Source organism: Nicotiana tabacum, unplaced genomic scaffold (genome assembly GCF_000715075.1).
Source record: "Nicotiana tabacum cultivar K326 unplaced genomic scaffold, ASM71507v2 Un00128, whole genome shotgun sequence".
Classification (NCBI taxonomy): domain Eukaryota; kingdom Viridiplantae; phylum Streptophyta; class Magnoliopsida; order Solanales; family Solanaceae; genus Nicotiana; species Nicotiana tabacum.
Window position 1 is genome coordinate 154,414 of NW_027438366.1, and position 14,593 is coordinate 169,006.

A 14,593-nucleotide genomic window follows, 5' to 3' on the forward strand; every position below is an offset into this window, starting at 1 on the left:
ATATATGATTGCCATAGCCTTAAGGGAGTCTAAAATTCTTGATTTTCTGCTTTTGTATCTTTTCACTGTCTAACTATCCAACACTTGAACAAGGTTTTTCTTGACGGTGTTGAATTAATTAATAAGTGCCTCAGCCTTAGGTTTATTTTCTTTTTCTTCAAGTAAAAGCTACATTTATTTTATTTGGTGTTTCATTAGTCAAGCAATTGCATATAAAAATAAAATATTTTACTCTAAGGTTTGGGGAACCTAGATCAACAGGTCCATCTAAGTTTCTGCATTAGAACCATTAGATAATAAGCATATGGTACAAGTGACAGCAGAGTAGAAGATTCAGTTTTGTTTGCTTATTTTTTACACTGGTTTGGCAACTTTGTCCATAAAACTGAGTAAAGAGCTAAAATACAATTAAGGAGACATTCTAGGAACACACTGTGGAATATCAGGTTTTCGCTCATAGTGTACACCTGTCCTATTTCTTTTCAAATATTTAATTTGTGATTGAAATAACATGTTGCATGCTTACTTGTTTGCCAGTATCATCAGGAGTCTCAGCCCGAATGTCTACCTGCCTGGCATGATTTTTGGTGTCTTACCTAATATTGGTGGAGACAGAGATAAAGAAATGTGTTATAAGAAAAATTAAATTATGGTAGATATCTACTCTTCTTTCATGATCTTCTCAAATGTTTAATGACATATTTCTATGCTTAATAACATATTCAATAACATATTTTTCTTCACTTTTCATGCCTATATAAATGCCTTGTAATAGATAGGAAAATACACACAATTGAAGAAGAAAATCTCTTTCTTCTCTCTATCTCAATTTCTTGTTCATGTTTTACTAAATTACTTTTATTTCATAACAACATGTCTTGTTCATGTTTTACTAAGTTGCTTTTATTTTATAACACGTTATCAGTACGATTTGCTATTTTATCTACACTTCCTACGAGAGATAACAGAATTGTAGACTTAGCTTCGTTGAGGTCTTGACTTTTGTTAGTGTGTTATATAGAGTTCATCCTTCAATAGTTTTCATGTTTTGGGACTTTTCTTATACCACACTTATATGGCCATCAAACAGTAAGAATTGCCTTCTACTGATCATTCTAAGCGTACAAACAAGATATGCACATTTCTAATAAATAAGTCAGATGAGGTATGTACACCTAGTATAAATTATAATTATAGTTTATAATTAGTATGCTCCTTCTGTCATGTTCTCACCTTTAACTCCCGTTTTAGTTACTTGGTGATACATGATGGTGGAAAGATCAACATACCAAGTAATTTTTCTAGAATTAATACTTTCCAATTATACAATATCAATTGATTGACTAGCTATATTTACTACAAAATCATGTTTGTGTTTTAAAACTAATTCATGAAAGTGTGTTAGGTTGTCGCTTACATGATGATATCCTCGTAATAATTTAAATGTATTTTCTATAATTTTATATAGTTTAGATAAATTGATCCTCTCTAAAAGGTTTTGTTAAGTTAGGCACCTATTTAACATAAAAACTATAGCTTTCATTGTTTGGGTGATTTCTCTGCAGAAAGTATTGGATTACTTTATTTCACCAAACTTATTAAACACAGCGATCAAAATGCAACACATGTAATTTGGTTTCTATTTGAGCTAATGTCATCTCGCGGAATTGTTCATATGGTAATTAAATACATGTGCTTCACACTTGTAATATGAGGTTGTATTTATTCTTTCACCAACTAATTTTATAGGTTTCTTTTAGTATGCGAAATATTTGAGCATATCACATGTACACAACCCATTCATACTTTCATATCTTTGCATTAACTTTATGTGCAATGTTTAGTAAAAATATATTTTTTAATTGTATCTAGTGAAATAAAGAACTGGAAAGGCATGTCGTTATTTGCTACATCTCTTATATGACAAAGATAATATTCCAATGTATATATATGTTCTGACCTTTTACATACTATGATAGATAATTATTAAGGTAATTTAGTAATAATAGTTTTACCATAACATGATGTATTTCATTGAAAGCAAAATTGGCATATATCCTAACTAGCATTTTTGTTGCAGAGGAACTGTTTCAAGATTGAAATAGTTATATATATCTTCTTGAAAGTTAATTTACTTATGCCTATAATTATGAAGTAATAATATTTTAAAGGCTCGAGTGCGAGTCCTAGTGAATTTTGGCCTATTATGCCAAAGATTGAGGGTAAGACGATGGGTTCAAGTCCCAACGCACTATGTTGATGAAAAGACGTTGGATTCAAGTTCCAACGCATTATGGCCTAGCATGCCTTTATATGAGTAAGACATTGGGTTTGAGTCCTAATGCACCATATTGATAATAATAATAATAACTAAAAAATAATAACGTAATTTTCATGAAAAAGTATGAAACTTGTCCCACTTGATTTTTTTCATTTTTGAAGTAAATGTGATAGCAGTGCATGATAAGTCTAAATAAAGACAAGTGATTTACCAATGAATGTGGGCGTGCGAAAGGCCAAAATAATAATAGTTATCACTATGGAAATTATAAAAAGGGAGAAATTCTTTGAAGAGAATATGACTTGTGATAAACATTGAGATTGCATACTCATTCCTGAAAGTGAATGTGAAAATATATATATGATAAAGATTATGCATAATAATGTACTTGTGCATAGTTGGATAAATATTATGCATAATAATGTATTTGTGCATAGTTGGATAAATACTACAACTCACCTCTAAGGGAGGTTTGAGACAAAGAAAGATAATGAATATTATTGTGTAGTTACATGAATATATCATTGGTCGCATGCATGTGATGCGCCAAAAATATTTTGTCATGCCTTACGAAAGTTATTAAAAGCAAAATTAAAGCAAGAAATTATTTTGCTTGTGATGATTTTGAACATGACAATTATTATGATATGATTCTCTTTGTGAAGGAGACATTCATCATATGGATGGTGTGACAAAAGATCTTGTAGTACAAAAGCAGTTAAGAGCTCTGAAAAAACTAATTTGTTACTACCCGGATGAATGAAATTGTTCATGACATTAATATTGTAGTAAGTCTCAAAAGAATATTCTGATTTACAAATATATTAGCCAAAGTGGTTGGCATATTGAGACTATAAATGAAAAGAAGATTGAATATCTTTATATTACTATAATCATACCGGGTAAATATGAAAGGTTACCTGACTTTTCTTCTATTTGTACTACACAAGTATAAGCATGATGATGCAATCACAAGCCACAAGTAAACTAGAGGTTTACTGAAACAAATATTAGTTGGCATGACCGGTTGACCATCTCGGTTCAATTATGATGCGAAAAAAATTAATTGAGAATTATATTGGCATATATTGAAGAAATATAAGATTCTTCAAGAATTCTCTAGTGCTGCTTATTTTCATGATATACCAGTTAAGGTCGGGATTGAATCCCTTGATTTTTGGAACGAATAAAAGGTGATAAATATATGGGCCCAATCACCTTCCGTGTGGACTGTCTACTATTATATGATCTTAATAGATGCATCTATTCTATGGTCACATATGCATTTGTTATCAACTTGTAGTTTGGCTTTTGCAAGATTGATTGCTCAACTTATTAGAACACAGTTCCAGAATATAAATTATGATGATTTATCTTGATAATACTGGTTTAAATCCAAGTTAGTTTAGCAGAAATTGTATGCCTCCAATTATATCTAAACCATTGGTTATGAGAACAAAATTGCCAAAATAAAATTTGGTATGTGATGTATTATTTAATATACAACAACACTTGTATGCATCTAGCCAAGTTATGATAAGTTCTTCCTATCACAATTGGTTCAGGGTCAGGAACTAAATAATTTTTATCTAGAAATATAAATGTGCTATATGATTTAATTATTCTATCACAATGCACAAAGATGAATCCCTAAATAAGACTAGGGATATGTGTTGGTGATCCCAACAATAAGGGAAGAAAATGGGCAGCTGAAAAAGTAATGCATGTAATGAATTATTATGAGTACATCGAGATCCTCGTACGAGAAAATGTGAACTTGAAGTTCAAGTGATAATTCATTTGCAAAATATTGCCAGGCGTATTTGCTGACCCAAAGCTAAATATCATATTCAACTGCTAATGCTCCAAATAAAATAAAGTTCATAATGAATAGAGTCCATGGCATGCATAAAGCATAATAGACTAATCGGTTCCAAAGATAAAATTCCTTGAAGAAGAAGATGAGCAAATGTTCAATATGGTCATAATAAAGAGGCAAGTGCTCTAGAAGAGCACCACGACATAACACTTCATAAGACCTCATGGGAGAGGCTCAGGTACCTGAAAATAATAAGATAAAGAGATCTCAATAAGTTATGTCTTTATTGGGTAATAGTAGAACCGATATAAAATGATCGTCGACGATATTGTTAATATAATGTAGCGCTCAATATTATTAATATTGACGAGGATCTTGAGCTCAAATCTGTCATGAAATTTGGACAGATAATTGATTGGCCAAATAAAAAATACGCAATAAAAATTGATTTCACATGAAATATATGAAGTTGGACGGATAGTCCCAACACCTGAAAGTATAAAGTCAGTGGAGGGATAAATGTGTTCTTGTGCGAAAAAAAGGTCAAGTCGATAGACATAAAGACGACTTGTGTCACAAGAAGATTTGTAAATATCCTGGCATTGATTATATATAGAGATATGTTCTCCTGTGGTGGATGTCGCTATTTCAGGTTTTAATCTGGCAATACAAGAAAAACGTGATATGCGTATAATGAAAATCATTGAAGGATTTAAATTGTTCTGAAACATATTAAGGTTTCCAAGAAATTTATTAAATAAAGCTTCAAAAATCCTTATACGGATTGAAACAATTAGGCTGTATTTGGTATAATCACCTGAGTGAGTACCTGTTGAAAGAAGGGTACCAGAATGATTCAATTTGTCCTTGTGTCTTTTAAAAAAAAAGATCTGGATCTAAATTTATTATAATCACCGTGTATGTTGATGATTTAAATATCATTGGAACTCCTAGGGAACTTCCTAAAGCAGTAGAGCTTCCTAAAATAGTAGACTATTTAAAGAAAGAATTTGAAATGAAAGATCTTAGAAAGACAAAATTTTATCTTGGTCTATAAATTGAGTATATGAAAGATGAAATTTTTGTCCATCAATCAACATACACTAAAATGATTTTAAAGTAATTTTATATGGATAAAGCACATTCATTCCGACCTCATAAAAATAATGAAGAGCTTCTTGGTCCCGACGTACCATATCTTAGTGCAATTGGTGCACTAATGTATCTTTCTAATATTATAAGGTCTGACATAACTTTTTCAGTTAATGTCTTAACAAGATATAACTCTGCTCCTACAAAGAGACATTGGAATGGAATCAAACACATATTGTTGTATCTAAAAGGGACTACCGATATGAGATTATTTTATGGCAATGATTGCAGTCCTGATCTTGTTGGTTATGCCGATGCTGGGTGTTTATATGACCCACAAAAGGTTCGATCTCAAACAGCCTATGTGTTTACATATGGAGGCACTGCCATATCTTGGCAATCGACTAAGCAATCAATCGTGGCTATTTCATCTAATCATACTGAGATAATTGCTATTCATGAAGCAAGTCGAGAATGTGTATGGTTGAGGTCTATAATACACCTTATTCGAGACAAATATGGTTTGAAGTGTGATAAACTACCCACAATTTTGTATGAAGACAATGCAGCATGCATAGCCCAGTTGAAGGGAGAATTCATAAAAGGGGATAGGACAAAGCACATTTCACCAAAGTTATTTTTTACACATGATCTTCAAAAGAATGGTGATATCAATGTGCAACAGATCCATTCAAGTAATAATATGGCTGATTTGTTCATCAAATCTCTACCGACGTCAACCTTCAAGAAACTAGTATACAAGATTGGGATGCGAAACCTCAAGAATGTGAATTGATGCTCTCATCAGGGGGAGTTAATACGCGTTGTACTCTTTTTCCCTTACAAGGTTTTGTCCCACTGGGTTTTCCTTGCAAGATTTTCTTAACGAGGCAACCAAAAGGCGTATTTCTAAACATGTGTACTCTTTTTCCTTCACTAGGATTTTTTTTCCCATAGGATTTTTTTCTAATAAGATTTTAACGAGACACATTATCTATAGACAACCAAGGAGGAGTGTTATAATAAAAATCAAATTATGGTAGATGTCTACTCTTCCTCCATGATCTTCTCAAATGCTTAATGACATATTCAATGACATATTTCTATGGTTAATGACATATTCAATGACATATTTTTATTCACTTTTCATACCTATATAAATGCCTTGTAATAAATAGGAAAATACACACAATTGAAGAAGAAAATCTCTTTCTTCTCTCTATCTCCATTTCTTGTTCATATTTTACTAAATTGCTTTTATTTCATAACAACATGTCTTGTTCATGTTTTACTAAGTTGCCTTTATTTTATAACAAAAATGTTATTTGTTAGGTACTTAGGTTAATTATTGGCTATTATTGGAAGAGAGCAGAGACCAAGTTTGCCGTCTTTCCTTAGCATTTAGAATATGTTGCCTGCCCTTTTTTTTAATTATATATTCGTCCTTTTTTAAACAAAAGATGGAAAAGAAAAGGAAAGGATGAATAGCTGATAAGTGATATATAATTGCACAATTATATAAGCTTTCATGGGTGACACTCGTTCCACTTATGATTCCTATTTGAACTAGTATTGGAATATTTGTACACATTTAAAGCAACCTCGATAGGGAGCACTTCCCTAGGTAATACCACCAAGGTATATGCGCGACGGATGAGACCCTTCATTTTTTAGAGATTTCAAATTCGAGTCTATAATGAAGATATCTTGATAGGAATATTACAACTATTTTGGCAGAGAGTGCTTTCCTTTTTAATGCCCCGTACAATGTAAATTTTGTGTAATCGGATCAGAGAATTTTTGGACAGCAAATGGTTATGAAAAAATGTAAATATATACTCCCTCCGTTTCAATTTATCTGAACTTATTTCCTTTTTAATCCGTATAAAAAAGAATGACCATTTTTCCTTTTGAAAATAATTACCTTTGTACAATGATTTATAGCCACACAAATTATATGTGTCACATTTTATACCAGAAGTTCAAAAGTCTTCTCTCCTTTTTTAAACCTCGTGCCCAATCAAATGAGTTCACATAAATTGAAATGGAGGGAGTACAATTTTTTTTTGGGTAAACTGGATACATATATATATCAACAAAATACAGTCAGACCTCTCTATAACAACATCCTTATATAACAACCATTCACTATAAAAATCTAATTTTTCTCAGAATCGATTTTTTGTGTTATATTTTACCTCTCTATAACAGCTTTTCACCTATAACAACAAAAACCATCTTTATAGCAGTACGCTCTTTGTAAATTTATCCCTCTATAACAGCCACGTACATTCTGTAAGATCATTACTAATAATAATTCTAAAGATTTTGATCAAATATTTTAAGACTTTAATGCACAACCTGTAATAAAAATATATTATTTTATTATGATAACAACAAATACTTTTCTAATGTTGAATCTACAGTCTATAGTATTTTTTATTTCTTTGTTTTTTCCTTTATGGATGTTATCTTCAGAAAACTAATAAAGTCTCAGTATGGAAAAGTATTATTGTAATGACCCAATCAGTCGTTTTGAGCTCTAGTGCATCATTCGGCAGTTTGAGGCCTTGAGTAGCTTCACTTCATGTATTATGACTTGTACGCGTAGTCGGAATTGAATTTCGGGAAGTTCGGAGTTGATTCAGATGGAAAATTCTTATTTCGGAAGCTTTAAGTTGGAAGAGTTGACTAAGGTTTGACTTTTAAGTAAACGATCTCGGAATCGTGATTTGAAGGTTCCAATAGGTTTGTATGATGATTCTGGACTTGGACGTATGTTCGGGTTGAGTATCGGGTCGCCCGGAAGCATTTCGACGCTTATTGTAGAAAGTTAACATTTTGAAGGTTTTACAGTTTACTAAGTTTGGTTTGAAGTTGACTTTGGTGTTATCGATATCCGTTTAGGGTTCCGAGCCTGAAAATAGGTTCATATCAGGATTTGTGACTTGCACGTAAAATTTGGTGTCATTCCGGGATGTTTAAGTATGAATCAGACGCGTTCGTCGAAGTTTGAAAGTTAAAAGGAGGTTTTGATCGTCGATTTGTAGTTTTGATGTTATTTGGTGTGATTCGAGGCCTCGATCAAGTTTGTGTCATGTATTAAGACTTGTTGGTGCGATTGGATGGGGTCCCGAGAGCCTCGGGTGTATTTCGGAGAGGCAACGGGTCATTTCGCCACGTTGAGCTGCTGTTTTCTGAGGTCTGGTGCGTCCTACTTCGCGTTCGCAAGGAAAGGACCGCGTTCATGAAGCTCTGTTAGGGTGTTTGGCCATTTTCTCATCGCGTTCGCGATTAGGGGCGCGTGTTTGTGAAACCTTGGAGGAGGCAGTGCTTCGCGATCGCGAGTGGAATTACGCGATCGCGTAGAAGGTAGGCACGTGGCGGGCACAAGAAAATTGTTCTATGCGTTCGCTTTTCTGGACTCGTGTTCGTGTAGGGGTGGAGGAGTTTGTCACCACATTCACGAAAGGGAGTTTTGGAGCTGGAGCAGGATGCTCTTCGTGAACGCGAGGGTAAGGTCGCGTTCGCGAAGAAGGTCGGGCTGGACAGTGTCATTTTGAAAACGGGGGTTTGGCTCATTTTCACTCTATTTCTTCATGGAAGCCGACTTTGGGAGCAATTTTGGAGCACCATTTTCATCATCAACAAGGAGGTAAGTGATGTCTTCTCATTTTGAGTTAAATACATGAATTATACATGGATTGGAACATGAAAATTGATGAAAATTATGGGATTTTGGTAGAAAACCTTAAAATCGTATTTTTGAATTTTGACCACGAAATTGGACATGGAATTTTGGATAAATTATATATTTAAGTTCGTGGTGTTATGAGTAAAGTTTATCTTCAAGAATTTTTGGAATCCGGGCACGTGGGACCCGATAGTTGACTTTGTTGACTTTTCGAGCGGAGTTGAGAATTATTATAAATTGATAAATTATTCGCATTGGAGTATATTTTGATTGATTTGAACCTTGTTTGACTAGTTTCAGGTCGATGCCATTGGTTTGAGAGTTAGAGAGGCATTGGAGCCGGTCATAGAACTTCGGAGCGAGGTAAGTCTCCTGTCTAACCTTGTGAGGGGGAAACTACCCCTAGGCGATGTAATTGTTATGTGCTATTAGTTGTGGGAGCTACGTAGGCACGAGGTGACGAGAGTCCGTACGTAGCTAAATCATATTTATGTCCGGGTAGATTTAGGACTTTATCACGTAATATCTGAATTATTTGAACTCATTCTGGTAGCTTAATTAATTGAATTTATAATTGAAGTTGATTATTTTTTTAGTTGTTGTCAAGTTATTTGAGAAACGGTAAATGTTATATTCACTTTGTGCTCATGTACTGTATTGTAAGCACGTGTCTCGTAATTCGATAATTTTCTTTCTTTCTTATGGAGCGGGTCGAACGCATCGGCAGTATAATAAATGTATCTATGGTTCATGCCGTTCGACCCTCGGTAGTGTACACATTATTCTGGATTGGGCCGAACGACCTCAGCATAATCGTGCGTTATATCGTTGGCAGTCTGAATATTCACGAGATTATCGTTCCACTGATGACTGGCATTTTGTATAGTATTCCTTATCCGTTTGATACTGGCACTTGATACATATGAGCTTTTGAGGTAGAATACAAGACTGAGAAATTCATACCTTTAAAAGAAATTTTTGGAAGATTATGTAACTTACAGGTTTACCCCATTATTGCTGTGTGCTTCATATCTGCTTATGATTTATTATATTGCTTTATTGGACCTCTAGTAAGTGTCAATGTCGACCCCTAGTTACTACTTCTCCGGGGTTAGGCTAGATACTTACTGGATACGCGTTGATTTACGTACTCAAGCTGTATTTCTGCACTAAATGTGCAGGATCTGACAGGTTCAATTGGTGGTTATCTTGGCACATAGGCGCAATTGCTAAGGATACTTTATGGTGAGCTGCATTCTAGGCCACGTATCACAGCCCACAAAGTTTCCATCATACTCTTTACTCTACCTTGTCTTATTTATATTCCGGACAAATATTGTATTATTATCGTACTCCTTAGTAAATGCTCATGCACTTATGACACTGGGTTTTGGGATGTTCTAGATATTGTTGGTGATTTTCCATAGCATTTATACACTCTTATTATCTATTCTATTTAAAGTGTAAATTTCCATAGCTGTAATGCGTTGATTTCTTTATCTAATAAAATTCACGATTTCGAAAATAATAAAATGCCTAATCAAGTTAGTAATTCACTGTTGACTTGCCTAACAACGATGTTGGGCGTCATCACGGCCTATAGTGAGTTTTGGGTCCTGACAATTATCGTGTGATTGAACAAGTCAAGTTAACTTTAGATAACTAAACTAAGATATTTTATTGCAAATGGATATAGTACTTGCTTTTTTTAAAAAGCAAATATACTATTAGGTTATTCCCCTAGTAACTGTTATATATAATAAATTCCAAACTGGGTAAAACTTACAAAATTTTTAAGTAACCTACAAACAAACAATACGATAAAGAACTGCAATGGCTATTGCTACCAAATACAATGTAGCAGTAGCGTAATGAAAGATGGAAAATACAAGGCTAGTAATTTGAAACATCCAATTATTGCCGACGACTGTGAATGCGAACACCAGTTGCCAATAATTTGTTGTAGCACCTACAAAACTCTCACCAGGCGCCATTTGTTACAATCCAAAGGAGTAGGTATGTTTAAATCCAGTAGTTGTAAAGCAAAGCATTTTGGACATTGTGAACTTGGAGCTGAAAATTCCAGCATCATTGTTGATACATTGAACATGAATTTGAGATGAAAGCATAATAGAGACAGAACTGCCTGCTTGATACATGAGGACAATATAGTGTCTTCTCATCTCCAGATTGAGTATGCATGCACACTAATACCATTAGATAATGATATGACACTATACTGTCAATACCAAAAACAGATGTAAGCAGCAGTTTTCCTTGTATTTTATTTGAGTAGATATCCTCAGTTTAATATACCAGTACCAACAATTCATATACAAAGAAGCTGATCATATGTGCAGCCATATAATTCTGTGAATAAATGCAATCACATCTAGTATAAGCCTTATCTATGAGATGCATGCTTGACTCCATGGTTCTGTATGGTGTTAAACCACCCCCCAGAATGAGCATGATAACATGCTAATACCACTGAGAAATAGTCTAACACCACACAAATATTACACAGTAGTCAAGCTCTGGCCATGTGATAACTGTCTGTGTAGTTACATCTGATTGATGTCCAAGCCAAGCTGCTTGTGATGTATAGCAGGATAGCTTTCATTTTTCTGAACCTGATGTGTATTGACATCTGTGTTGTTACTGAGTACGTATAGTAGATTGCTGACCACTTCAAGCTGATTGAAATTGATCTGTATAGCATGATTGTGTTGTCATCTGTGTTGCTGACGTGTTGTTGTTGTAATGTGTTGAAAACCCCCATAATGAGCATTGCAATATGCTAACACCTCCAGGAGTTGATACTAGCACAAATAGGCAGTAAGAATCTTCTGAGGAGCAGCAGACATATGTTGTGTAGAAAGAGTAACGCTTGACTGATGTTCTACTGAGTGTTTGTGATGTCAACACCCCTTTGTATACTTGCCAAAGCAATCTTATCCTATCTATGAAACCTGCAAAATGAATATAGATGTCATATTTTTTTTATTTGAAGATCTACACATGATATATTTTATACAGGACAAATGTCAAATGGTAGTAAGAGATTGGAATCTATAAAAATTTATAAAACAAATCTTCGCCAATTCAAATGTTATACTGCTAGTAAGAGATTGGAATCTACGAAACAAGTTATAATTATTAAGTTCTTCCATCAATCTCGAAAGAATTTAACTAAAGTAGCTTTAAAATGTGTTCCTTATATATTTAGTTATGGGTTTATTGATAATGTGTTAAATTTCTTTAGCATTTAATTAATAAAATATGCATATCTTTTGAGTATTTAAATTTGAATACTTTTCTTATCTTTTATATGTAACATTAAAAAAATTAACTTTTGGATAATTTTTGCTTATAACAGCGAAAAAGTATTTAAACGTCAAATATTTTTATAGGTATATAATATCCATTCACTATAAAAATAAAAAAAATATCGAAACAAACAGTGATGTTATAGAGAGATATGACTATAGTTACAACACAGTTTGAGAGGCTATGCTCTCAACATTTTCATTGTAATTGTTTTAAACTACATTAGGATTACCTCGACACTTACTAGTGGTCCAATAAATAAAATGCAGGGATCATAAATAGACATAAAATACAACAGGATCAATAAAATGAGGAACAGTGGATTTCGAAATCCTTTAACAACTATTATCAGTTAAAATGCCTCCAAAGGCCATGTGCTATCTCAACAATATAAGAACCATCAATTAAATATCCGATCTCAAGTCATAGAGTGATATCATGAAATTTTCAAGTTCAATTAAGAGTATAATCTCGTGGGTATTCAGACTCATAACGATTTTACGCACGAATTATGTCGAGGTCATTCGGCTCGATCCATATAGTCGTGTATATACACTACCGAGGTCATATGGTCCTATCCATGGATGCATCCCATAGTATATATAAATATCGCCGAGACGTTCTGTCCGATCCTCAAGAATAGAGAAACTCTTTGGATTTGCAAATTATGTATTTATAACTTCAAGGTAAGCGCATAAAAGAATATAAATTTCTATCAATGACTAAACATTCCGAAAAATCTATAAGTAATGAAGATTGACTTAACATAATCTTTAACCAAATTCTTACTTATTAATTCAAGCAATTTAGAGTAGCAAATTGAGTTCAAATGGTGCAAGTAATAACATGATAAAGGCCTACGTCTACTCGGACATAACATAAATCTAGCTACATACGGACTCTCGTTACCTCGTGCGTACGTAGCCATCACAACAAGTAGCACATATCAAATATATCACCTAGGGGTAGTTTCCCTCCCCCTCCCACGGAGTTAGACAGGAGACTTACTTCACTCCGAAGTCCCATAACTGGCTCCAACTCCTCTCCAGCACCTCAAACCAATGCCCATCTAATCCGAAGCTAGTCAAACAATTATGAAAACCAATAAAAATATACTCCAACACTTATGATAAATTAATTTATAACAATTCCCAACTCCACTCGAAAATTCAACAAAGTCAACCCTCGGGCCCACGTGCCTAGATTTCGAAAATATTCAAAGATAAACTTTACCCATAATGCCACGAACTCAAATATATGATTTATTCCTAATTTCATGTCCAATTATTTGGTCAAAATCCAAAAATACCATTTCTAGGTTTTCTTCCAAAAATCCCACAAGTTCTATCAATTTCCATGTTAAATCTCTCTCTCTCTCTCTCTCTCTCTCTCTCTCTCTATATATATATATATATATATATATATATATATATATATATATATATATATATATTTGGGATAATTATATATATGTATAACACATCTATTGCAAAATTATTTGGTCGAAACCATCCCGAAGCACACCCGAGGCCCCCGGACACCGTCCAATCACACCAACAAGTCCCAAAACATAACACGAACCTGATCGAGGCCTCAAATCACACCAATTAACATCAAAACTACGAATCGACGATCAAATCCTTTTTTAAACTTTTAAACTTCGATGAACGCGTCCGAATTACACTTAAACATTCCGGAATGACGCCAAACTTTACGTACTAGTCACAAATCACGATACGAACCTATTCCAAGGCTTGAAACCCCAAACGGACATCAATTACCAAAGTCCACTTCAAGTCAAACTTAGGAAATTCTTGAACTTTCAAGATGCCACTTTCCATAATAGGCGCCGAAATGCTCCCGGACCACCCGATACTTAACCGGAACATACGCCCAATTTTAAAATTACCATACGAACCTATTGGAATCTTCCAATCCTAATTCCGAAGTTATTTACTCAAAAGTCAAACCTTGGTAAACTCTTCCAACTTAATGCTTCCGAATTGTGAATATTTCTTGCAAATCAACTCCGAACTACCCGAAATTCAATTCCGACCATATGTACAAGTCATAAAATATTAGGTGAAGATACTCAAGGCCTCAAACCGCTGAATGACACGCTCGAGGTCAAAACGACTAGTCGAGTCATTACATTCTCCCCCACTAAAATATACGTTCGTCCTCGAACATGCCAAGAACCATTCCGGAGTTTCCCAAAATCACTATGTAACACTTCATGCATCTACCCGTGCCACCACAACCCATAGGAGCACATTAGCTCAAGCCAAACTGAAGATCCTTTTTGCTACCTTGGCCCACAAGCCTTAGAACCAAATTCCAACATTCGAAATTTTCTACGAGGCTTGATTCTAAAGTA